Consider the following 25,265-nt stretch of genomic DNA (forward strand, 5'->3'; position numbering starts at 1 on the left):
AGTAACTAACGTAGAAAGAAGTTTTGATTGATTTTCATTGTAAAACAAACGGAGGTGTCACCAGAAGAAGACTTTTAATAAACATTAAAATGTTTAGAATTATTCAACACCAGTGCACCACCGATAGGGACAGCTGTGGCGCCATCTGTACTCAAGAAAGACTCCGACTGACATATTTATTGGCGCATAAATCCAACTCGTCATACATTTAATTATATGTCTCGAATGGCATTGGGTGTGATTTATGATTGAGAGCCTCTCCCCCGCACAGATGCCGCATCCCCCGCGCTCGCTCGCACCCCGCAGGGACGAGCGGAGTTTTTTGCTAATTAATAACCATTTGCCATCAGAAATCAGTCAATTTACGACTTATAAGGTGTTTAGATAAGAAATCCCAAGATAAATTATATTATTCCTGTGATGTAATAATATTATTATTTCTGCAAACTGAGAGATAAACTAAACAAACATAAAATCAAACTACACTAATATAAATGTTTATTTTTAAGGAATTTCCAGATATGATTTTTACTAGCAATGCAACATGTAAAATGCATTCTAAATTAGTAAATAAAATATAAATATTTTTAGACCATACTGGATACTTCAAATTAACAGAAGCTATTGCTAAATGCTGTAAAGCTCTGCAAGCGCTGTTAGTAAAGCATTCGTGAGGTGTGGACACTGCGTAAGAACACAACTGTATTAATTGCGCGATGACGAGCGCTGATTGATTAGGGACCGCTTGTCGTGTGTGAAATAAAAATAATTGAATATGAATAATGATGATGTGCCGCAGCTCGGAGCAACTTTAAAGAAACAGTTAATATTGATATAGCTTGATAGTAAAGTAAAATTTTATATTTTTTTAATTTATAAATTTTGGAGACCTGCCGATTTTTATCGCTAAGAAGCTTACGCAATGCAATGTCATTGTACACATAATAGGCACGCGTCGTCGATATTTCTGTCATCGCCAAAGGCAGATTCTCGCTACCTTTGTCACAATCGTCGTGAGAGTGGTTGTTACGATTTTGAAGATGGTGGCGGATCAGATCAATGCATTCGACATTTTGTAGTGGTCACCATAACTTTACTGACTGTATCGACAACTCGCGTCTATGATTCATTGTTGCGACGACAGAGCTCGCTACGCGATACGCGCTATGCAAGGATACAATATTAGTTTCAAACATTCACGTTGTCTTGTGTACAAAGGGCAGAGAGTACGAACGTTAATAAATTTATTTAAGAACAATATTTAATTATTAATCACATTTCATAAATTAACACCAAAAACGTGAATAATTGTCCGTCCAAAGTAATCATTTGTTTGGCCTCATTGTCATTAATTTGCAAAAATTGAATCCATCAGCGGCCACGAGAGGGCGCCTCACTCGCGTGACGTCACTGGCCGCCATTTTGTACGTGTATAATGTGACGCGGCGACGGCGAAGCTTTGACAGACGACATTTAATTACCGACCCTCATTACCTGGCTATTGGCGGATATTGATATCCAGACATTTATTACAAACGGGACGACTACGACACGATTTGAAAAAGATTTATGAATTTAAGTGCTTTCAACATGGGCAGAAATTTATAATATCGGAAATAGTAAAAATATCTTGTTTCTGATTTTTAAAAGATTTTTATTAAACATACATTATACTATCTACTCAGATCTGAGTCTGAGGTAAGAACTTAGAACGTAACTCTGGTAGTTGAGGACGAAAACATTAAGAGTTAAAATCAAGCAAAGTTTAATTTTTAACAGTGGTTCGTTCAAAGTTCCTAACAAAAAATTAACCGGACAAATATTACTGAAAACAAGAAAGTTGTATTGAGTACTATTCCAACTCTCCCACAAGTCGTGGGGTGTAAATTTACCTTACGTACTCATGTAGATTTTCGTCCAAAAATGTGCAGTTAATTCGTGGCTCTGAATTTTTAATAATAAAGCGTTAATTAAGATACCTCGTGTCGCCTGTGATTAATATGAATGACGGTCGATAATATCAGTGATTAAAAACATGTCAAAGCGGAGCCTGCACGAGCGGACGTTGAAAAAGCTTTTTAATTGCCATATTAATAATTATGTCCTCGCACTGATTTGGTACATTTTGCGATAGAAAGCAACTTACGTGAGTGACAAGATAAATCAATACTTACACAGTGGAAATTTGAAAAACAAAAAAAAACGATTTATTAGCAGTTTACAGACAAAATAGACTTGTTCAAAGTTTACTCATTTTGGCGAATTAGATCGACCTTCGTATATTATTGCCTGTAGAGGTTAAAGCTATGAAATAAAAGATGGATTTGTCACAAAAATTATATTTATATTTGATTATTTCTCCTAATTGTACTCCGTTACGTAGTCGTATCGTACGACCTAAATACATTATTGTTTTAAATTACGGCGCGCGATCACCTGCACGCGTCATTGTCTGTCAGCGACACCTAGCGCTGTTAGGCGCGCATTATTTATCTGGCACTCGTCTGAAGAGCGCGTCAAAACTACTACTCATTATATTCCCACGTCTAGTTCAATTAGTTTTAAACTAAACTTGGATTGCGTTTATATTTTTTAATACTGATATGTCAGATTTATTTTAGCCCGTTTTCCTTTATAGAACTTGCCTTAGCTTTCAAGCAGCCGTTTACGATCAACCTGTCAGAAATAATAGCTATGTACTTCTTATATGTAGGAAAGATGATAAATATAACTTTCATTTCTATTCCTAGGAGCAAATATTCATTATCCATGACCAAATTGTGATTACATTTAGAATAAACAACAAACATATCACAATATAATTGTAAACATACGCGATTCAACAACGATAAAATACCGAAGTTTAACTTGTAACGTTATGACATCTTTAATGCTCATTTGTAATCCGGCACTAAGCTACAAATCGGTCACTTTATGAGAGAAATAAGAAATTAAATCGTTCCCATCGAGCCAAAGTCGAAGGATCGTAAGCTAAGTTTGCTCACTTGAGAAATTGCAATAACGGATTAGCGAAATAAAAGGCAATGCGCAGCCGCAGCCGACATCAGCAACTTTCGCACACTTGCAACTAGTTTGACCGGGCTATCGGACCTACGCACTTGTCTCACTAACTTAGAGCTGCGGCCGTGCGCGGGAATATCGCCCCAACGCAGACCGGACACAGTCTAACGCGCCGGCAGAGGGCGCGCGGCGTACGCATATGAAAATATCGCATCTCGCAGCCGCATTACAAAATGAGGCAGAATTATGATGGATGCTGATGCCTCGTTTCGCGCTTAATAAGACGAGATTCTACTGTGCTATTGCACTTATAAATCTAAACCTTATCTCGTCAGATTATAGTTTAAAATCGCATCCACTGTGGACAGGAATCAATCGCGAGTGTCAGTCGACGCGGGCGCGGGCGCGACTGCTATAGTGTAATGAATGCGAGAGAGCGCGCGGTGTTAGGTTACGGCTTTAATTCTGTTATGTCTGCTGCAGACAATCCGCAGTTAAGATATCTTTGACACTCATAAATAGAGTGACATAGATGTGACCTGCCTAGTAAAATCATGAAGATGGTAATTAAGACACGCACAAAGGCCATCAGCCAAAGAATACAAGTGTACAATGTTTTGTATCTCGTCGTCAAACCAAAGTCCACATACAAGATGAAACCGTTTTACATATTGTCGTATAACTAATAGTTAAAAATCTTCAACAATTTTATTATTCTGGTCTATTAAAAGATTCATTCATTGAATTCATTTAAATTTAAAAATCGTCGTAAAAATAACACGATGCCCATTCGAAGAATTAAGGAATCGGTTGTAAAATAAATGATTCAAATATACAGTTATATAAATCACGATTTTTCCTAAACTACTCAATAAATACTATAATATTAAAAGGTGGTAACAGTTAAAATACGTAACCTTCGACTGATTCATTAAAGTTCTTGAAATGAAACGAAATCAGAACTATGGCTAATACATTAATTTATTCAAAATATTCGTCACAATGCGCCCGTTAAAGAAGTAACACTGCTTATTTGATCGAATGATATTTATGCTAAAACAAATGACTAAATAAAATTTTATTACTCTGCTGACGGACAAAGAAAAGTGGGCTAATTTAATTCCAGTGAAAATGATTACTTTAACATGTTTATATTTATTTCTATATTTCTTATTTATCTTCTTAATGACAGCGATCACTTTTGCATTAAGGGAAGATAAAAATTTATATAAATTAACAACTCTTCACGTACATATATGTTCAATTTCAGCACATAAGTGTATGTACAAAAATGTGAACACAAAACGCCACATTTCGATGAATGTACATATTTTTGCTACAAATGTTCATATTTGAAAACGTAAGTTCCAGAACAATTTATTTGTTTTGATGTTCATTTAAAATATTATCCATTCGTTATGACAAATAATGCGTTAAAATGCAACGACTGCGACGATAAATTGTGAGAGAAATAAAAACAAGTGGGTTTTTGTTTGCCAAGTGAGCCGCGCAACGAGCGGCCCCGCGAACTTCACTGATAATATACTGGTCGATATCTTTGCCAAAATAATTTGCAAATAACTAACAGTCCTTGAGTATTGAAACAATAACTTAAACCGTAATGATGACAAATTGTTTATGACTCATACGTTATTTATGAACAGCTCACTATAATTTTATGTGTATTTTTAATAATGTACTTGATAAGTATTATTTTTGTCACGTTAAATAACTTAAATATAAATTTAAATATAATTAAAATTATATTACGAATTATTTTGAATACCAAGCGTGGGTACGATTCAAGTAATGAGCGATTATCTCATACGAATTGAAGACACGCGTCCACCGCAGTTGTTCTAAACCGGAGTTAGTTGAGTGGTGACACCGTTCAACAAGTCCAATTATATACCTACGCGTACACAGACAGACAGATAGACGGACAGACGTGCAGGCTGACGGACAAATTGCAGCAATAGCGTTTGGCAACCAAGTGAAAGACTGACTGAGCGAGGATATGAGTTATTTACGGGACCGTTTCACATCGCAACGCCCTCTAACGATACACCTTATAACTTAACCACAGATTAAAATCTTATTAATATCATAAATACGAATGTTAAGATGAATGGATGGATATTTATTTGAAGGTATCTCCGGAACTTGATGAAATTTGGCACAGATATAGAACATAATCTGGAAGAACACAGAGGCTACTTATTGCGTTTTTTTCTAATTCCGCGCGAACGGAGTCGCGGGCGACAGCTAGTTGTTTATAAAGTTAATTATCAGAGACATATAACAAAGTTTAAATAATTACAGTTTTAACTTGAATCCAAATTATTTGACTATGAAGGCATATCTTCCTACGTGGTTGTAATTTGTGGAACATATGTCGTTAGAAGTGGTTGCTCGCTGCATTCACGGTCTGGTATCTCTTAATTTAAAGACTGACATATCGTACTTAAATATATCAATCATCACTCAGACAGTGGATGCGGAGAAGTGAAGTCAAAAAGCCCATCAATACGACTATGAGGAACGGAGCGACGGGCGTTTATTAGCAATCTCATGAATCACGGACCCTTTCATTGATATTGCGGCGCGGCGACAGACATGAATCTCAATTCCTCAGCCGACAGCAGCCAGCGAACTTGACCTCCCCTCCCCCCCGCAACATGACACCAGACCATCTAACATGACATCGTGTACTAATCGCAGTGGATTGGCTAATTATTGGATATCTATGTCATATATCATAGTATGTTTATTACCCTAAAGTAAGTAGAATACTGGCTAGTTAAATGCCATCAAAAGCAAACATAATAGTGGTTTCTTCGTCAAAAAAAAATTAGACAGTTAAAAAAAAATATTGTAGAATAATAATAGTTAAAGTAACATTAACATAGTAACGTTTAACATTAGCAGTTACACTCATTTATTCTAATTTTTAGTATTGTATAATTTAGCAAAAATTACAAATTAATAAATAATAATATAATTTATAGTGATCTACTAAAAACATCTTAATTCATAAATTGACTGCTACATTTTATCATTTTTATATTATACGATTTTATTAGTGACGAATAAATCTTACATTAATTTTATAATGTCTCGGTGATTTAGCATATTTTTACTTCCCATTTAATGACTCCGAAGAGTTCGTTGTAAAAGAATACATACTATAATCATCATCAGCTCACTATACGTCCCCACTGAGGGGCCTACCCTAAGTTAGGGGTGACTAGGCCTCAGTCAACCACGCTGACCTGATTTTTTACAACAATATTTAAACACGAAACAAATAAAACATGCAAATAATAAAAAATAAGGTATCCTGTTAATGTAGATGACCTTTGTAAGCCGGGCGTTTTATGCGGTCATCTTGTAAGTTTGTATTATTAATTAACATAATTATATTCAATTAATATCAGTAATTTTACATCCAGGTGATTCTAATTATATTCAACATGCCTCCTATTGCTACGGTATGTTGAAGAAGGAAGTTGTAATCGTTATTGACAACGTATTTAATTGTAAAAGTCACTCAAATATGCTGTATGCTAATTTATATCGCTATTTACGGAGTGAATCAATTACATTATTTATCGAAAACTGATAAAAGTAAACCTGCCAAACATTGGGGTTAAGTGCGCAACTGGTAACTGCAAGCAACATAAGAGGCGCGGATGCGGGCGGGGGCGGGCGACGCTAAATGTCCGTCAAGTCTCCATCGGTTTGGAATTACGAATTTATGCAGATTGTTTACTTGATAAGTCAACCTAATACAAATTCAAAGCGGTCAGTTTAATGCCTATAGATTAGAGTGTTCAGGATCCGCCAACCTTCGGAGTGCAATAAAAGAAAAATAAACTTATAACGCAATAAACATCGAATGATTTTATCGCGCTTTAAAATATGATAATGCGAATACGGCCGCGTCTCAATCATAACTTAGCCGCTAATGTCAGCCCGGTGACAGCGGCACCTGATTGGCCGGACACACGGACAGACGTACGTGCACTATAAAAATTTTATTGCGCCCGCAAGAGATAATACACCGCACTGACGATGAGTCGACGCACCTCAACACTTTATCACCGTACACTTACCTTTATTTCACTCTTTACTTACATTATCGCGCATCGATACACTCGACATCGATTCGGGAATGTATAGTTAATCGAATCGTGTCTATTGTAGACCGATAAAAGGTCGATTCGAGAAACAGGCGCGCATCATTCGTCCCTTCCTTGCGGGTCCATTAGACATCGATATCTCGCGGCCGGCCGATTGATCTCAAACTTTACGACCTTGATCAAACGGGGTATACTGAAATCGAAATATTTTCATTTAACGACGTCTAATACTCCACGTAATAAATTTTTTTACTTGCACCATGACTGTTTTATTCATGTCAGCGGTGCTCAAGGCAATTGCAATATTTTAATGCAGAGAAATTTTCAATGCACCTATAAAAGTAGATAGGGATTATCTAACGTATTTGTTAGTACATTTAAAGTAATTTACCTAACCTCAATGCATAATAAACATAGGGGCACACATTGCTAATTTAATAAGGTTTTACAACATCTTAAATATCAATTGTATCTAAATCTTCAGCTCTACTATAATTAATGTATGACATTTTTTTTTTAATTTCATTACTATATATGTATTACAATACACTGTATTGTGCATCTTCTGTAAACGTTCAATCACAGAAATTTCAGATTAATAACAATTTTTCTGAAGCGTATACAAATTTGTGTAAAAAGGCAACGTCCTGTAAATAGTGATAATATTTTTACATTTCATTTAAATTGTATTGAAAGGGTCTAAATATTCATTTCATATGGAATTAAATAAAATTTGCAAGTTGACAACCTTCGCAGATACATGTTATTGACAAAGTATAAGTTATATTCAAAAGCTTTTATTCAAATTGCCTGCCTTATTGAGTTTCTCTCCGATATTCTCAACTAATCGTATTGATTTTTAATCTTAACAAATGTACTTCATTTAAAATAATGAGCGTAATTGATTGCGATATCGAATGTTTAAAAAAAAATAAAACATCCGAACATAAATGACGAAGTCACATATATTTTTCATTACAAAACTCGTCTCGAGGGGTCTGTACATAGAAGAGTAAGGAATTGGCAAACGTGTGGAAATCAATCGGCGACGAACATCTGAGCGCGACTCCGCAAACAAACACGATGAAAAAAAACACGAGAACAAACAATATGTAGAACAAAAAAAAACGAAGGCAAAGAACAAAATATAAATGGTGTGAGAGATGTGAGGGAGGGGTGAGCTGGTCGGCTCGGTGCTATCTTCATATCCGGACGCCGTGCAGTGCCGACTGAGCCGGTTCAGCTGAGCGCGTGCTTACGTAACATGAGCTTTGACGATCCACTCAGGATTTTGACTTTATAATCATTAGCACATAATAGACAAGTATAGATATTAGCTGAAATGTTATACTACTTAGTGACTATAAAATGTATATGTTTTTGTAAAACTAGTTTTTCTTATAGACACGGAGACGAAAAATAATTTAATTGTTAGTTAGCCGAATTATTATCTCAGTTGACTTAATAGATGATCCAAGATAAAACATGTTGTTAATATAAGTCTAACTGCCACATTAAAGTTAAAGAGATTTTATTAATGAAGCCATCAAAACGACGGTCGAGTGTTTTCTTACCTCACATTGGTAGAAAAACACTGACCGCAATGTCATCTGTGGCCTGCTCGGAGCTTGAGGGAGAGACGGCGACGGGAAGGGTGAGACGCGGCGTTTATCTCCAGAGAAAAAAAGTGAACGGAGCGAAAGAGAGTTTAATGAAAGCGACGCCGGTGGCTGGTGAATTTTCTTGAATGCGTCGCCGCCGCCCGCCCGCAGAATGCAGCACCGGCAGCCGATATTAGGAATTTTTATTTGCCGATGTGAAAACTCTATACATTCGCTGTTTGTGATGTCTCTTCATACAATCACTTCGTTATAAATCCATTGTAGTCGTATTAATTCCTTAAGATCAAATGTCAAGATTATTTCTTTTAATAATTCGCGTCCTGGTTCACATTTTATACATGAGCATAATGCAGGTTACACACGTTAGGTTTTGCATGATAGATTTACAATTTTGTCACACGCCCGCTAGTGTTTTTAAATTATGCATGCAAGGACAAAACCGAAATGCACCTCAACCGAACCTAACGTGTATGGCCTGCATATTTGTTTTGTTAACTCTGGAATAAGTCGCTAACAATTATAATTATTCGCGTGAATTCTCACGTTAGTGTATATAAGTCTAATCTTTACCGAATATCCTCGGATCTTATTCAACGCCAATAAATCCTCCTTATCAAATCGAGCCAATTGAATATAACGCATTTGATTACAGCTTACAGCGACAATCGTGACTTCATTTGAATTTAGTCTGTTAACGACAAAGCGCAAGATATTTATTGTGCTCACCTTAAAAAGCACTTAATTATCACAACAAATATCTCAAATAAATAATCGAGAAAGAGTAGCAACGACTAAGTTTCAATTAATTCTGTGATATGCATTAGAGTATTAAATTTTCTTTTAAAGTGAAAGAGTTGACAATTTCCAAATTGATAAATTGATAGAGAAATCACAGAGATGTTCCGTTTGACCTGAGTCTTTTGCCGAATCCACGTCCGCTATCGAAAAATATGAAATAGCATTTGAAATCTGTCGTTATCTGCTGTGATAGCATCAGCGGTACCTGCCGACTGCCGTCTGCCTGCTCTGTTCAGTTGCAGACGTCACGTCGCCGCGCACGCCCCCTATCTGCATCACGAAACTCACAACATGTAAATGACAGATACCGATAATATTATCCATCTATATATATAAAATAAAATATATAATATAAAAGAAAGTCGTGTTAGTTACACTATTTATAACTCAAGATCGGTCGAACTGATTTAGCTGAAAATTGATGGGGAGGTAGCTTAGAACTAGGAGACGGATATAGGAACTTTTTTATTTTGTGTGCATTTTTTTTATTCCGCGCGAACGGAGTCGCGGGTTAAAGCTAGTTTTTAATAAACAATTAAAAGTCTAAACTTAGATAAACGTGTTTCAGTATAAATACCGTCAAGTTTAACAACTGTTACAGGACCTTTTTAAATGTGTTTAAGATGTCTAGTAACAGATAATAGACTATCACTATCTGATAATTATCGTCATCATAAGGAGTAAAAAACATGGCTAAATAAACCACTTTAAATATGTAAAAAATAACCTATCGCATGTCACAATCTGTAATTATTTAAATAAGTTAAACACCAATAGAGTAAATGTGGTACTGTCGACTAATTGTGAGCGCCAATAAATATTTCATAAACAAGCCGAAATACGATAAGCGAGAAGTTCGGCTTCCGAGCGAGTGATAAAGTATCGATAGTCAATTAAACTCGATTAAAAGAAGTAGACACGAATCGATTTCGCATTTCTGCGGATCGATTACTGCGCGCTCCCGACATCTCTGTGCGGGCTGCGTTTATTGGAGTGTTGCTTTGTGCGCGGGGGGCAGGGGGCGATCGCGCAGGGGCACAAACGCGCCGGCCTGCGTGGGCGCGTGCAATTTGCATAGCTTCATTAGGACGGACCCGCACAGACGCTATCGGAGGCGCGTTATCGCTCCCCTGAATTGCGTCTTAGTGCTCCGTATTTATATACTTATTTTTTAGTTCCTTTTCAACCTTTTTAAAAATCAACAGCTGTTAATTAAAGCGCGCGTGAGGTCCCGCACCTCGATTATAATTGCGCTAAGATACTGTATTGATCGTCGCGATGTTTTTAATGGAGTCGAATGCGCTGCCGGTTAGGGCATCATTAAATGTAACAACTCGCCGGACGAGCGTTGAATTTGTAACATTATAATCTGTAACATTGATGATCAATAAATTTATTAAAATGCTAACTAAACCATTGTCTAAAAATACATCGTATTCTTGCTGTCTACTACAGTAGATGCTCAAGGTAATAATAGCAAGATTATTATTAAGCCTATTATTATTTATTATTGGATTTGATATCTCGTCATCGTCATCATTTGACTTGTGAGAAGTGTTGGCTCGCCGGTGTGGGGCCATACCAATTCCGACATCAAGTGCCGTCAATTTGCCGAGCGCCAAACGCCCAGTGGTCGACGCTCACAATTATGCAATGATAAAAATATTATTAAGTAAATGCTCGATACTTTAAGTTAAAGGTTACGCGGATGGATCCTGCGCACGCGATGACGGCAGTAATCGCTATCTAGTGATTAAGTAATTAAAACTATAATAGATACATCCATGCGTGATATCGTAACATAAACTTTACATATAATATTAAAGCTAAACAGACACCTGCGAAATGGTCTTTGTAACTTTTAAATTTCTTACTTGAAACATTTAAAAAAGGGGGGGACATTGTTAAGTAATAAAAATATGTACACAATTAAGATTGAATCTAACAGATAAAAAATTAAAAGTACAATAAAAATATATTAAAAGATAATTGTAATATTTGATAGTACAGACTTTTATTTTCGATACTTGGTACCACGCTAATTCCTACAAACCGCTGAAGCATGTTTAACCGCACGCTACTTACACAACAAAACAAATCTAAAATTATAATTACAACTGCAGCTGAAAAACTGCTTTTGTTACATGTTCAACTTAAAAAAAAAAAAAACACAAATTGATTATAAAATATTTATTGCAAATAGGTTTTGAGAATTAAAGAAATAAGTGAAAAAATAAATCGATTTAAATTTAATAAATAATGGCATGTTTTTATGCGCTTTACATCTGTTTATATAATTTATTCGGATTTAATTTTTAATACAATTAAATGTTTGTTCCATTTTTGCGTTCTGTATCTACTAACGCCATCTATTGCATATAAAATACAACGCGTTTAACAATGACATTGGCGTTGTTTTTAAATGTGCTTATAAACTTTGACATAAATCTCTATTCTAAACATTTTATTTCTTTATTTTAAACGATTCAAAAAAATTAAAACAAAAAATATATTATGAATTATTGAAAAAGGTCACTCGAGTGATAATCGGTCCGGACTTGGATAATGAGATCGTGCGACGACAATGGCGGACAAAGCGGACAATATTAGATCTGCCTACACCCGGACGACGATTAACGGTCTCTTTGTGATCTTTGATTGCCGCCGCCAAGACGGGAGCGATTCCTTTTGAGCCAGATCAATTGAAATTCGCAATTCCCAAACCACTACACTCTCATCAATTTATTATTGGTCAAATAAACGTTTGAAGAGTATTGCTTTTTACTCCTGGCACTTTTAAATAACTATTTCTTTATGTTATTATAAATAACCTTCCATGTCTTTAAAATTAACATAGTAAAGTAAATGAAGCCGAATGAACTTGTATGTATATGTATATTAATGTTACGGATACGACACAAGTTAGAATATAAATAAAGATTGACAAATCAATAGTTCTAAGTCTGGAGGCTGGACAACAGAGGCTGCATATTAATCGCGACAAACAGATTGACAGGTTATATTTGCGAGACGCGAACGAGCTCCAGTCGGTCTGGACTCCAAGTTTCAGTGTCAGACAGACTACTACACGGATGTCAATCGCTCTACATCTCACATAAATTGATAATTGTTCGAAACAATTATAGTGATTGTTGCATCAACTTGTTCACAACATTTTATTTGGTAAGGTGTTATAGTTTTATAAGGAAATTTTAATGTCATTGTTGAAGTGAATGACTCCGTCGTTCAATCGCTTCGAAAAAAATGTAATGGTGATGCAATGTTAACAGGTGTTCGTGCCTCTGCGTCATGTCGCCAGATACACGACGAAACCTTCATTCGACCTCACCGTCCACGCGGAACATTTAGTAAGCTAAATAATCTAGAATCTGTACAATATTTGTATTACGTATGGTACGAACATCGTTAAAAATGGTATAACAAGAAGCCATCCGTCGTCGTTAAATTTTGTTAGTGAAATTACTGTCATCTAAAACAATGACATTAAATATCAAAACATCAATAAAATCTTCAACAAGCAATGCTTGTGTAATAGAGTATATCATCCGAGTGAATTGCAAAAATGACATGTGACACGACAAGAAGCAGGAAATACCGCGATGCTAATACGCGACGATAAATCAGCTTAGATTTAACGTCGCATCAAAAGGCAGCCACATAAAGCTGACGAGAATCCGGCGACTGGTGACGGCGACTGCGACCCGCGCGCGAACTTTACGATTACCCAGAACCCACTGACGGACGAAACACTGTCGCATAAATCAATTTAATCTCCTCACCAAAGACAATCGGGCCTGCTATTACTCATATCCAACGTGCACCCGCTCGATCGATTTACATATCTATCGCTCACTACATTCAGTCGGTTTTCAAATGCCACCAAACTGTCCGTTACGTCGGAGGCGCGAGAGTTGAGCGCACGCATGAATCAAAAGACGACGTCGTTTCTCGATTCCCGTCTCTGAATTAATGTCTAATACGGTACTGTGACCGTGTAATTGTTGACTTTTATACGGGACGGTTAGTGCTGGCGGTAAATCAAAGGAGGCAAAGATGCAAATAGACGGCACCGCCGCGCCCTCTGGCAGTGCTGCGCCCGCGTCTGCTCAGCTGCGGTACATTGTCGCAACTCGCAATACTAACGTAACATTTTATAAAGTTCAAGTATTCTGCGTGACATGGAAATAAGGAAGTTCGACAAGCTTCAACTATATCACGTTAGGTTGACAATGATTAATGTTTTTACATAATTTTCAATTGGCAATTATTGTCGTAAAAATTATACCTTGTAAGATACTCGTATTATCCTTAACTCCCACCAATAAAATGTGTATCTTCTAGTATCGTATTGAACTGCACCTTAATATGTACATTCTAAAATTATTTACGAATTATAAATTAATATCAAATTAAAAGAGAGATTAATTTTTCAAGTATACTTTAAGCCAATCTCACAGCGAATGCATTAGACTTAGCCGTCTACGACAGGCAACAGACAAGCTATGCTTCAGGCTACAGACTACAAGCGAGGCTGTCGTTTGAGGGACAAACCTCTTCAATAATTCAGCGGCGTTGTACGGCGTTGTACGGCGTCACTCGGTGCTATTATAGAATTAGCTGAGCAACGCCGGGCAGTGCTTATGTCCTGCGTCTTAAGTGATGGACGCCGCTTTAGTATTTAGCAGACACTCCGGCAACAGCAGCATTGTCGCCACCGATACTATCATATACAAATCTATTAACAACAGACATTCTAATTATTTTACATTTTAAATAACAGTCTTAACCTCTTTTGACTGTATATTTTATCTGATTAGGAAACTTCTAGTACTGAATTCTTTTTCAGTTTTAAGAAAATAAAAAATATGCAATTTTGATTTGGTTCTCAGTAGTACGTAAGGGAAGTGAGTGCTTGTTTCGTCAAAAACTTCAATCTTAACTAAAGTGTTGCTGCTTCTGTTCGAATCACAAATCGCGATAAAAAAGTTTAAAGCACATCTTTTACATTTAAATATTACTTCATATAAACTAACCAAAAGCTGTATGATTAAATATAAACAACAAATAAAAAAACACAAGACAACAGTAAAATAATTAGAGTACCTACAATACTGAGATCTGTTTGCGGTGAAACGTTAGCATTGCGTTGGACGGAAATAATCCTCGAAGATGAGACGTGTATGGACATGTGCCATGAATACTTGAAGGGCCGTTAGATGTCGCACAAGTCGCGTAGCAATTAGCCTCAGGCACGACGCAACTGACAGCGCTATTACACACGTCTGCAGGACTTACATCTGCATTACCTAATGCTTTAATTTGACAATCACAGGCACGCAATATATGTATATTCGATTTAGTAATTGCCAAAACCAAAGCCTAAGTCAATATCCTAATCGATTTCTGGATAACTTCTTTCATAGATAAAAACTATTCGAGTATATTACTCTAATATTCTCTGAAACAACTTGATCAAATTTTATGATGAAACGTCCTTTATCTATATATCTTAAAGTACAAATACGACATGATAATGAGAACTACTTATTACGATCACGTGTATATAAATAGTCAAACATAGTTTTTCGTTTTTCAACACAATCCGTCTCGCCCAAGTAGAACGAGCGTGTCTCTCGTCGCGAGAGTCCGCGGCAAATATTTATAGTGTTCTAGGAAATACTAGCGGACCTGGAAATAGCACCACGCATCATCATTAGTGGCAAATGTCGAATGTCCGTCTTTCCGCGACTTGCCTACACTTACACCTAATGTCAACAGATATTCATAAGTAATAAAAATAAAACAAAAAAGGCCCTCGCTAAATATTTTCAATAAGGGCTTCATACAAAAGACATTTGGGAAACCGCACGCATTGTGAGGAGGTTCGTATCTCTGCAGCTCTGACCACTGTTTGCATCAGTCATGGGATTCCGCAGGCGGTGGTGTACTATTTTTATATTATATATTTTTTTATTATCTTACTAATATTATAAATGCGAATGAATGTATGGGTGGATGGATGTTTGTTATATATCCAGAACGGGCTGAACGGACCTCGATCAAATTTGGCATAGATGTAGAACATAGTGTGAAAGAACACATAGGCAACTAATAAGATTTTTTAAGATTTATTTGAAGTCACGGATGACAGCTAGTTTTTTATAAAATGTTTTATATAGTAAACAAAATGATCGTAACTATATTCAATTTCTATATACTGTTTTATATAATGGAGAACTTACGTTTTACACCGGTCTATATCATCTTCACTTTCACAGCATCCAGATCTGCAAATAAATAAAAAGTATTAACACATTACATTACTATACTCTGTCCTAGAATAAAAGAAAATTGTATATTTAAATAATTACCCATTAGTAATTAATGAATACATAATATCCCTAAAACATTCATTCCTTTTTAATATTGTAAGGAAATCGGAAGCCCATTTTATATTCCATCATAGCTTTGCTTATCCTATTAACAAATTTTTAGAAAACTTATGTTTATAATTTTACCAAATACTGATAAAAAAAAAAACAATAAAACTCAAGCATTAACAGTGGTATCGGTCATTTGGTGGCTAAATTGGTCGTAAACATTTTAGAAGCACCAAATATATTTAATTGTGTTCGAACTATGAAAATTTAAACAAATCTTTGTTTTTTAAAAGTTTATAAATTATTACACAATCGCAAAACTAATTTAATCAATGATGAACGTATTAAAAATACTAAGGAATTGAATATAAATTTTGGCTCTGATCTCGAAATAATCGGACAAGTTACACAACTATACAAATGCGAACGTTAAGATTAGTTTGAAGGTATCTAAGGAAGCTTGGCACAGATGTAGAACATAGTCTGGAAAAACTTGTGTTCTTATTAACGTTTTTTTAATTCCGCGCGGACGGAGTCGCGGGCGACAACTAGTACCTAATATGATAAAGATTACTTGATATATGTATTATGATTTTTTTTTTAATTTCAAAGCTTCACTTTTTTTCTTGCTAAGTCAATAACTTTATAATTCATTGTGAATTCATTACTAAATAGAGAAGTATAATCACAGAACATCTCTATATTAAAATTGTTAAGGATGTGTCTCACTACAGGGGCGCGATTTCTCGACTTATAATTCATTTTATAACATCACTATCACATGAATTAAATTATCAAGGAATGACTAAGACACGATCAATTTAATTAAATGCGACCCCATATTGCTTTATGAATGATTCATAGCGAATGAGAAAGTTCAAAAGCCTTATAAAACAAATAAAGTCGCAAATATAACAATAAAGATGTCGCCTACAGTTAATATTGCTAATTTGGTTCACGCGACGATTCTGTCAATTAACATAACATTAATAGGAGACATCCCGCAGCCGTGGCTATGGCCAACTAGGCTCATACATTTTAGACATATTATCACGATTATAATGTTCCGCAACTAAAATAAAAAGAGTGTTCCTATAGTTGCTAATTACTTCAGAATAACTTATGTCTTAGTAAAAATGCATAAAAGCAATGGATAGAAGCTAAGGATCGATCAGTGCGGCGAATATAAGTTCGCAAATGTTCGGTAAAAGAATAATCTTGTATATATTTGTATTTGATAAGTTACAGTCGATTTGCTTCGCCGATGCACCGATGGTCCCCGCATGCTTCTTCCCCCTTCACCCAGACTGTTGTTATCGGCGACTGTCACGCAACACCACCATAAATCTTCCTGCAAACAACTCGTAAATACCTCCCTTCAACCTCAGCCTGGCCTCAGGTACGCTGACTTACTACCTAGTTATTAAAAACTTTTACCAGATTCAACTTTTATATATTAGATTATATTAATTAAAGAAACCACTGTTCCTGGCAATCAGCGATTTCAACTTTTTTGAAACTTTGCCGAGTTTCGTCAAATTGTGAAACAGATAAGTGTTAATACAAAAAATGTAATATTTAATGGCTTTTAAATAAATGATAAATGATTGTAAAAAAAATGTGTTGACTTAATTTTGAAAGTCGTACAACTAAGTTTATTAACCAACTCCAATCATCATCCTGTAATTTCTGCCAGAAGATTATAACAATAGCCCTATAGACATGTTTGTCATAAAAATACGGCACCCAGCGGTCCAATAAGCAATAATTCATCTGCAGACGAAACACGTCACTAATTAAAATTAAGTTGATTGTGCATCGAAACTACATATTTAATTAATTCCTGTCAGAGCTCCGGGCGCCAGGAGCTCGTCGTAAAATCGCCATAAAAACCTTCCGCGATTCTATTGTCCAGTCCTCGGGCAACAACGAGCCTGTGCACTTTAATCTGTAGTAAATCATGGAAAATAGTTTGATACATCTTAAACATTTCATTGAGAATCGATACTTCCCTTCACTTTCATTGCTAGAAACACAAACAACCGCCATATGTAGCAGAGATACAAAAGAAATCACTGCATCTGTCGAGTTCAGTTAGTTATTTAATTTTTTGTTTTGGTGTATATAGCGTGTTTTATATAATAAAGAAAAACGTGCAAGCGGCCAACTAAATACGCCGAAATAGATACCGACTGTTACCCATAGACATCCAATGCTGATGCGTTGTTTTTAATCGACAGTGATATCCCTACATTGTTATTCTCTATGCATATACGATAATCTATTTAAAATCTCCTCAAATACTACTTTAATTCATGCATTAAATTAATCGTCCCACATTATGACAGCAAAAATAAACTCTATATTTATTCAATAAAGCGGTAGCTTCCAAATTGAGAACTCGTGTCACCAAATTAATAACAATTTATATAAGAATTATATCGATTTATAATTTGAGTTTTTATCAAAGTTTTGATTAAGAATTAATAAACAGAATCGCTACGAAAACTAATATACTTTTGGTTGACAATATTACGAACATAGGTAATTCAACAGTTCTTCAAAGGTGGCTGTGGTCACTCAATACGCTTATTTACCACTTTATCTTATAAAATATTACGACGTTACCCAGATCATTGAAGATATGAATATTGCTTAAAATTTTTCCGAGTAACGAGAAAGCAATTTATGTTTATCGTCAAATAAGATCGGAGCCGCGGAGTCGCTGAGACGATTCTCTGATTTATCACACAAAAAGGCAAATCTATCGAAACTAGAAAGCACCGTTTTGTTCCGTTCTATTAAATTAAGGTAGACACGACCGTGACAAGACCATTCGTTTCATATAACTGAATGTTAGTGAATTTTCATTCTATTAAGTCATTATACGAGTAAAAAATGCAATGCCATAACATCTTAAAAAAAAACTATTTCGTTTTCCTTATATACGGCTGTCACTAACAGTGGGTTTTTCTGTATAGAGGACTTAAAGGTAATTCCAAAATTTCCACTGGTTATTTTTAAATAAGTTAAAATCTTAATTAATGAGAATATTGTTTAATATCTTTATCTCAGACATGATTATGTCCGTTGCATTTATGTCAGTCTCAACGCGGGGCACATCACTACACGGACTCTCCTAAAAGTCGTGAAAGGAGCGAGCGAGGCGGACAAAAGATAAATTTGTTGTATCTATCGTATCGATTATGATGCGATAGAGATTTGTTCGCGGTTAACAAAGCGTTTTCCTATCAAATCACACAATTAGAAGTGATCGGACCGGCTGCGCTGTCGGCCGCTTTGTCGGCGCGCTGTCATTGCATCGGGTGTATTCCGCTACGGCCCAAGATACTTCTACCGATACATAATGCACAATCACACAATTGTGCATGTCTAATTTCTTATACTAATAACTTACAATTGACTAACTTTTTATTTATAGTGATTTAACGACGAGAAATAGAGTCTCCGTCAAATTATAATAAGTAATTATAAAAAAGATAAATAAATAAAAGTTAAATTAAATTTTAAAGAAAGCGACATATTTCTCATAATTACAAATGTATAAAATTAAGTTTAACTTGTCATAAAAACTTGAAAGGTGACATAAGGAAGAGAGCTGTTGTGTTTGGCAACGCAGGGCATAGACAAGCGCTGTCGCCTCAAAGGAATTACAATGATCGACGGCCGAGCGTGACCGGCACTTGTTGGCGGGACACCGTGATAGCGGGACTACGTGATAACGTGACACTTGTACTCAATTCATCGCAAGTAATAAGCACTGCACTGGTAAGTAAAGGTCTAAACGCCAGTCTGTAATTGAAGCTTTAAGTACTTAAGATAAAATATAAAAATTAATATTATAACATTTAAAGTTAACTAGCTGTCGCCCGCGACTCCGTCCGCGCGGAATTTAAAAAAACTTAATAAGTAGCCTATATGTTATTCCAGACTATGTTCTACATCTGTGCCAAATTTCATCAACATCTGTAGAGCCGTTCCGGAGATATCTTCAAGCAAACATTCATCAAAATTTATAATCTTAGTAAGAAGTAAGATAGAATGGATACATGCTTGAAGTTAATGATAGTCTCCAAAAGCTTAATTATCATTAAACAATGATTAAACTCTTATGTGATCAACTTACTTTATCTCTATATCAATGTTTTAAATCTGTTTCATTAACCTTTCAAATAATCGTCTTCAAATGAAACGGCAATTAAAAAGGAATGGTCGATAGACCGCCTTGTCTGCAGTGATAGCCCATTGACAGTGTCTAATTTATATTATTCATTTATTACAATACTTTATTTTGTTATAATTAAAACTGTTGTGCAACATAGCCCCTACAATGATATGCTATTGCATACAAAGATATCTTTTTTCATTTCAAAAAAACCTTTGCATTAACTTTTTTCTCTAATTTTCTCATCGATTCTACTCTTGAATTTATATTTTTTGTATGAATTCATTAAGAAATGTAGTTTTAAAGCTTATTTTTTCAATATTTGACATTTATATCGTTGTATGTATATATGCAAACGTACTTAAACTAACACATCTTCAAATCGTCTAAGCGGACGAAACTCGATCGTAAAACAAACAGATCGATCGAGAACAAATAGTAACTCGAGCCGTCAAACGGCACGTCTTGAAAAAACCGCACCGTCATTATTACTGTATACTGCGGCAAACTTATCTGACCCGGTGGGAAAGGAGTTGTTATCGAGGTTACTTCTGTGACAAAAAAGGCATAGAAAATAACGTACTAAACAAAACATGACATGTTACAGTCAGAAAACGACCTTTCTGTACTTTTTGACACCCGTAGAGCGGCGCTAGTGTGCTATTGCAATTTAGTTTCACTTACGCCCACCGGGTCAGATAAGTTTGTCGGATATAAGACATGTCCACCGAACGCATCGGAATCCCGCTATCGCTGTCGACGCGTCTTTGATCTCTACAATGTTTGTCTCTGTGCTAATCACTTGCTGGATGGATATCTAACGCTTTGTCAGTGGCCATTGCGACACATGCCAGTCATTCTGGAACCGAAATTAAGTTTATCAAATTATCGCTAATGTTTACTTTTCATACTGCAATTCCGCTTATTTCATGTTTAATGTAATCTTAATAACAATTGATTGTTTTGTACCAATTTAGTGTAAAATGGAAGTCAGGGAATAGCGGAGGCGTCTAGTGAAACGGGTCACGGCATCTACTTGACGACCACGACCTGTCTGTAAAGAATAAAGCGACTGAGAAGTGTAAAATAATCAGAACCGATGCTTTATGTGCTGCAATTGTATCTTAACCTTTTTTCCTCTTACAGTAATACTGGCAACTAATTAGATCGTTGGGGATTCCTTTTGACTGAAACATAAACATCGGCTTGATCAGATTAGTAAATTTAAATATTTTTCTTAATTTTACAATCTTAAGGTGGGTATAGACTAGAGCATTTACTTGTAACAAAGCAACGAGCCGCTCTATGATATGTTGTTGTGTATCACCCTTTCACGAACCAGACGTGCTTTGGAAACTATACTTTTACCTGTATCATATCATTCGTTAAAACGTTACATTACATAGAAATGCTTGAGAAAATGCTCTAGTGTATATTCACCTTTAGATGACAATTGGCAGGTATAGCAATACATGTATAAACGTAGAGTATAATTCTAATAACAATGTATTATCAATGTAGGTAGAGTCAGTAGTTGTGTAAAGTATCACAGACAAACACTTGCTCGTAGCGGCGCGTGTGGAGTGCGGCTGAGGGTCGTGACTTGCGGAAACTGCGCGCCCTGTTGAATGCCACGGTGACCACATAACATGCGGGACAGGACAGTATCACGTGGTATTATTAACAATAAATAGCGAATGACAGATTTGCGACAACCTAATTTGTAATCTCTGCAATTAATAGTGTGCACTGTGCATGCTTATTTTTTTAGACTGAAATTTAATGGTATCCTATTTTACTAACTTAAGACATACAAATAAATAAATAAAAGATACAAAGAGGAAATTGTTCAATAGTCCTTTAGTCTATTTTAATATTAATTAATAAAAAATTATGATTTTTTGCAACAGTTTGTAGGACCAAAATAAAAATGTATTATTTGTATATAACCAGTATTGAAAAGAAGCTATAGATACTGTAAATGTCCCAAATTTTTCAACAAAAATGTGGGTCACAGTACAAACATTGAGCCGGCTAAGTGACGATGATCGACAAAAAGGGATGAAGTGCGATTTTATTAACAGCTTTCATCAATGTACAAAAAATAGCGTTGAATGCGTATAACAAATGATGTTGTTTGCAGCAGAAAGCCCGGCGCGGCGTTCGGAAAATGGGCCTCGTGATGTATCACCGGGAGGATCCATTCTGCTCGTACTTACACACCTATTGACTAGCTAGTGACGCATTGATGCGAAATGACGACGCCTTTTCGCTTTGACGTCGGTACATTTTTTCTACATCTGCCATAAATATGACAAAGAATCATAATTGTTATCAAATTTCTTTGTGTATGTGATGTATATTTGCAATTTAAAGATTGAAATGTACAAGTTTAATTTAGAGCGTAACAATTCTAAGTTATTTATTATGAAGTATGATTCAGGTGTCTCTAGAAATTGTTATACCAGAGGATTTTTTAACCTTTGTTTTCTAAAATGAAATAACTTTGGAAATCAAAGCGTCTCGTTTACTTGCTATAAAAGTAATCAAAAACTAATATTACTAGCTATTTTCTTACTCAACAGATAAATTTGGTTTAAAAACGTTTAATAAAGAAGTTACCATTGCAATAGTTATGCTATTTTGCCCACTTTTATCGTTTTACGAACAATAAAACCATTGAATATAACCAAAAGTTGTCATCAAAACAAACTAGGTTTAATTCGTTGTCGTTTGGACGTAGCGGCACTACCAAGCGTGCAAGGAATGTGCTGACTCAGTGGCAGTCAGAATCGCACCCTTCTGAAATACCGAACAGATTAACTACGACGACGATTAGCTCAAAAAGAACATCCGCGTACTTACTTGTCTAGTTTATTAATGTAATCTTTCTAACCTAAAAATGATGCTCATTAATTAAGGTATGTACGAATTCGATATACGTCACTAATATGTTGAATTAGTTGTATAAATTTGATGCTTTTTTACATAATTTTTGAGATTGTTTTATAAAAAATCTCATCTTATGATATGTCGAATATTGATCGAATGATGATAATGTTATATTAACAAAATCAACAAGCAAATTGATACACGTATTATTAATGACAGAATATTTCAAAATATGATCAATAAAATATTTAAGTATCGATCGCTATCAATGGATAGCGAGTTTCCTAATAGAATATTATCATAAACCGCCAATTAAGTCAGATACAAATCATAGCTGCGAGGAATTCGTTACGAACTACTTAATAACATTTGCATATCAGAGCATCTGCCTCTATACAACGTTCAGGTAAAAGTTATTTTTGTATTTATAAAGTAATCCGACACTACTGCGACAAAGCCTAACGACTTATATTTTGACCTCAAAAATTATTCCAATTTTTTCCATTAGTTTTATAATGGATGAACGAATTGAAATAGATACAATTTTAATATAATCATAAAATTTGTATCGGTTTTGATTATTCTAGAAATCAAGTATAGGTTTTTAGCGCTTTAAGCGTCCAATACAATCAATCAGGATGCTGATGAGACTGCCTCCTTACTGCAGTGCATCTGGTATACTTGCTCAGGCATGAGTTGTTGGATGGCATACCATCATTAGAAAAAAGTCTTCTTCACTGCTCTGCGGACTGAGAGCTAGCTCCAACTACATCCTGAGCACCATAGCATAGAGATTTGACTCTCCGCTGTTACTAGGATTTGACTGTATATGAATTTCGAATAATAACCTGGTAACAAAATAAATTGTGTGAACTGTTTTATCTTATTTTGCTAACGTAGTTATAGGATCTGTTTGTTTATGCACTAACACTATATGAATGTAACTATTTTATTTTTAATTATAATATAAATATCTCTCGTAACATCTTGCAACACCTAATCAAAATGACTCAGTTAAGATGTGCCAGGCACTCCGAGGACTTTTGCGTTCGTATTTATTATTGTCATCGAGACACCAATCAAGCCGCAACGAGAAAACTTGAGATTCCATTCCATTAAAAATGTAAGAAAGCGCCGATATGCCGGACGATTAAGTTTCCATCGTCGTTCCGTCGTCGCGACTCGCGATGTGATGGCTCTTATAAAATTTTAATGACGTCTCGTCCTCTTCAAATCGTAAAATGTAAATTTGACGAGCGATGCTATTGTCAGATTGCGAACGTACGGACTGATCGTCAAATATTCATAACGATTTTAAGGCATGTATCTTTACACGCATGCGACTCGAGTGAGAAAAGTATTGAAACTTCATACCAGCAAAGATAGTTTTTTTATATAATATACTCTGCGGATAGTAAAAATATAAATTCCCCCCAAAACTAATTTAACAATCAATTTGCTAATAACATTGATAAAATTGGTCTACAAGGACTAAGAGATATTAATGAAACAGAGGTTTACAAAAAGTGTCCGAACACACGCATAGCTCATACACGACACGCGATACAAACTTAAAATAACATCGAATATTACTCTATGTTTATAACTCACTGGGACGTAAAACAATATAGTGACGAAGATATTTCAATGATTGAATTCAATTGATCACTAAGGGAGGGATTGTAGATTTCACTAGCTGGATACATCCATCTCTAGCAGAATTACTCGTAGATTCTACACTATATGTTATCGCATATTCAAATACGTTATATGTATAAAATTTTTTTAGAAGTAAGATGTAACATACTTCATGCATTTCAAGTACCGTTAAACTTTGGTTTCGCACGCCTTTTCACAACATTTTGTTAACGATTTAACACACTTCAAGTTGTGATAATTACAGCATTAAAGTCACTTATTTATGATACATTCGTGTCATAAATCAATTTATTTATTTTATTTTTACGGCAATAACTTTTTACATATATACGCTACATAGCTAATTACATATTTTTGACATACCTGTGAGTGACTTTGTTTATTTTTGATTAAATATTTCATATCAATATTAACATTTCATTATTTACTAGTTTTGAGCACGTTAATGTATCTAAGCTGTAAATTAGCTTTGTTAACATCGACGGCCGCGGATTTTCCGCAAAATTAGCGACGCGGTAGCTGCGGGCTGCGGGCTGCGGGCGGT

The 25,265-nt window shown here is 35.4% G+C and overlaps 1 protein-coding gene across 2 annotated transcripts in view; it reads right to left on the reverse strand.

The window, feature by feature from the left end:
* Positions 1-25,265, reverse strand: part of LOC106716297 (protein tiptop) — a 219,135-nt gene that overhangs the window by 158,543 nt on the left and 35,327 nt on the right. For both annotated transcript variants that reach the window (XM_014509793.2, XM_014509791.2), the window contains exon 2: positions 15,847-15,891. The gene's annotated coding sequence lies outside the window, so the exon portion shown is untranslated. The remainder of the gene's footprint in view (positions 1-15,846; positions 15,892-25,265) is intronic.

The sequence above is a fragment of the Papilio machaon genome, chromosome 4 (assembly GCF_912999745.1).
Source record: "Papilio machaon chromosome 4, ilPapMach1.1, whole genome shotgun sequence".
NCBI lineage: Eukaryota > Metazoa > Arthropoda > Insecta > Lepidoptera > Papilionidae > Papilio > Papilio machaon.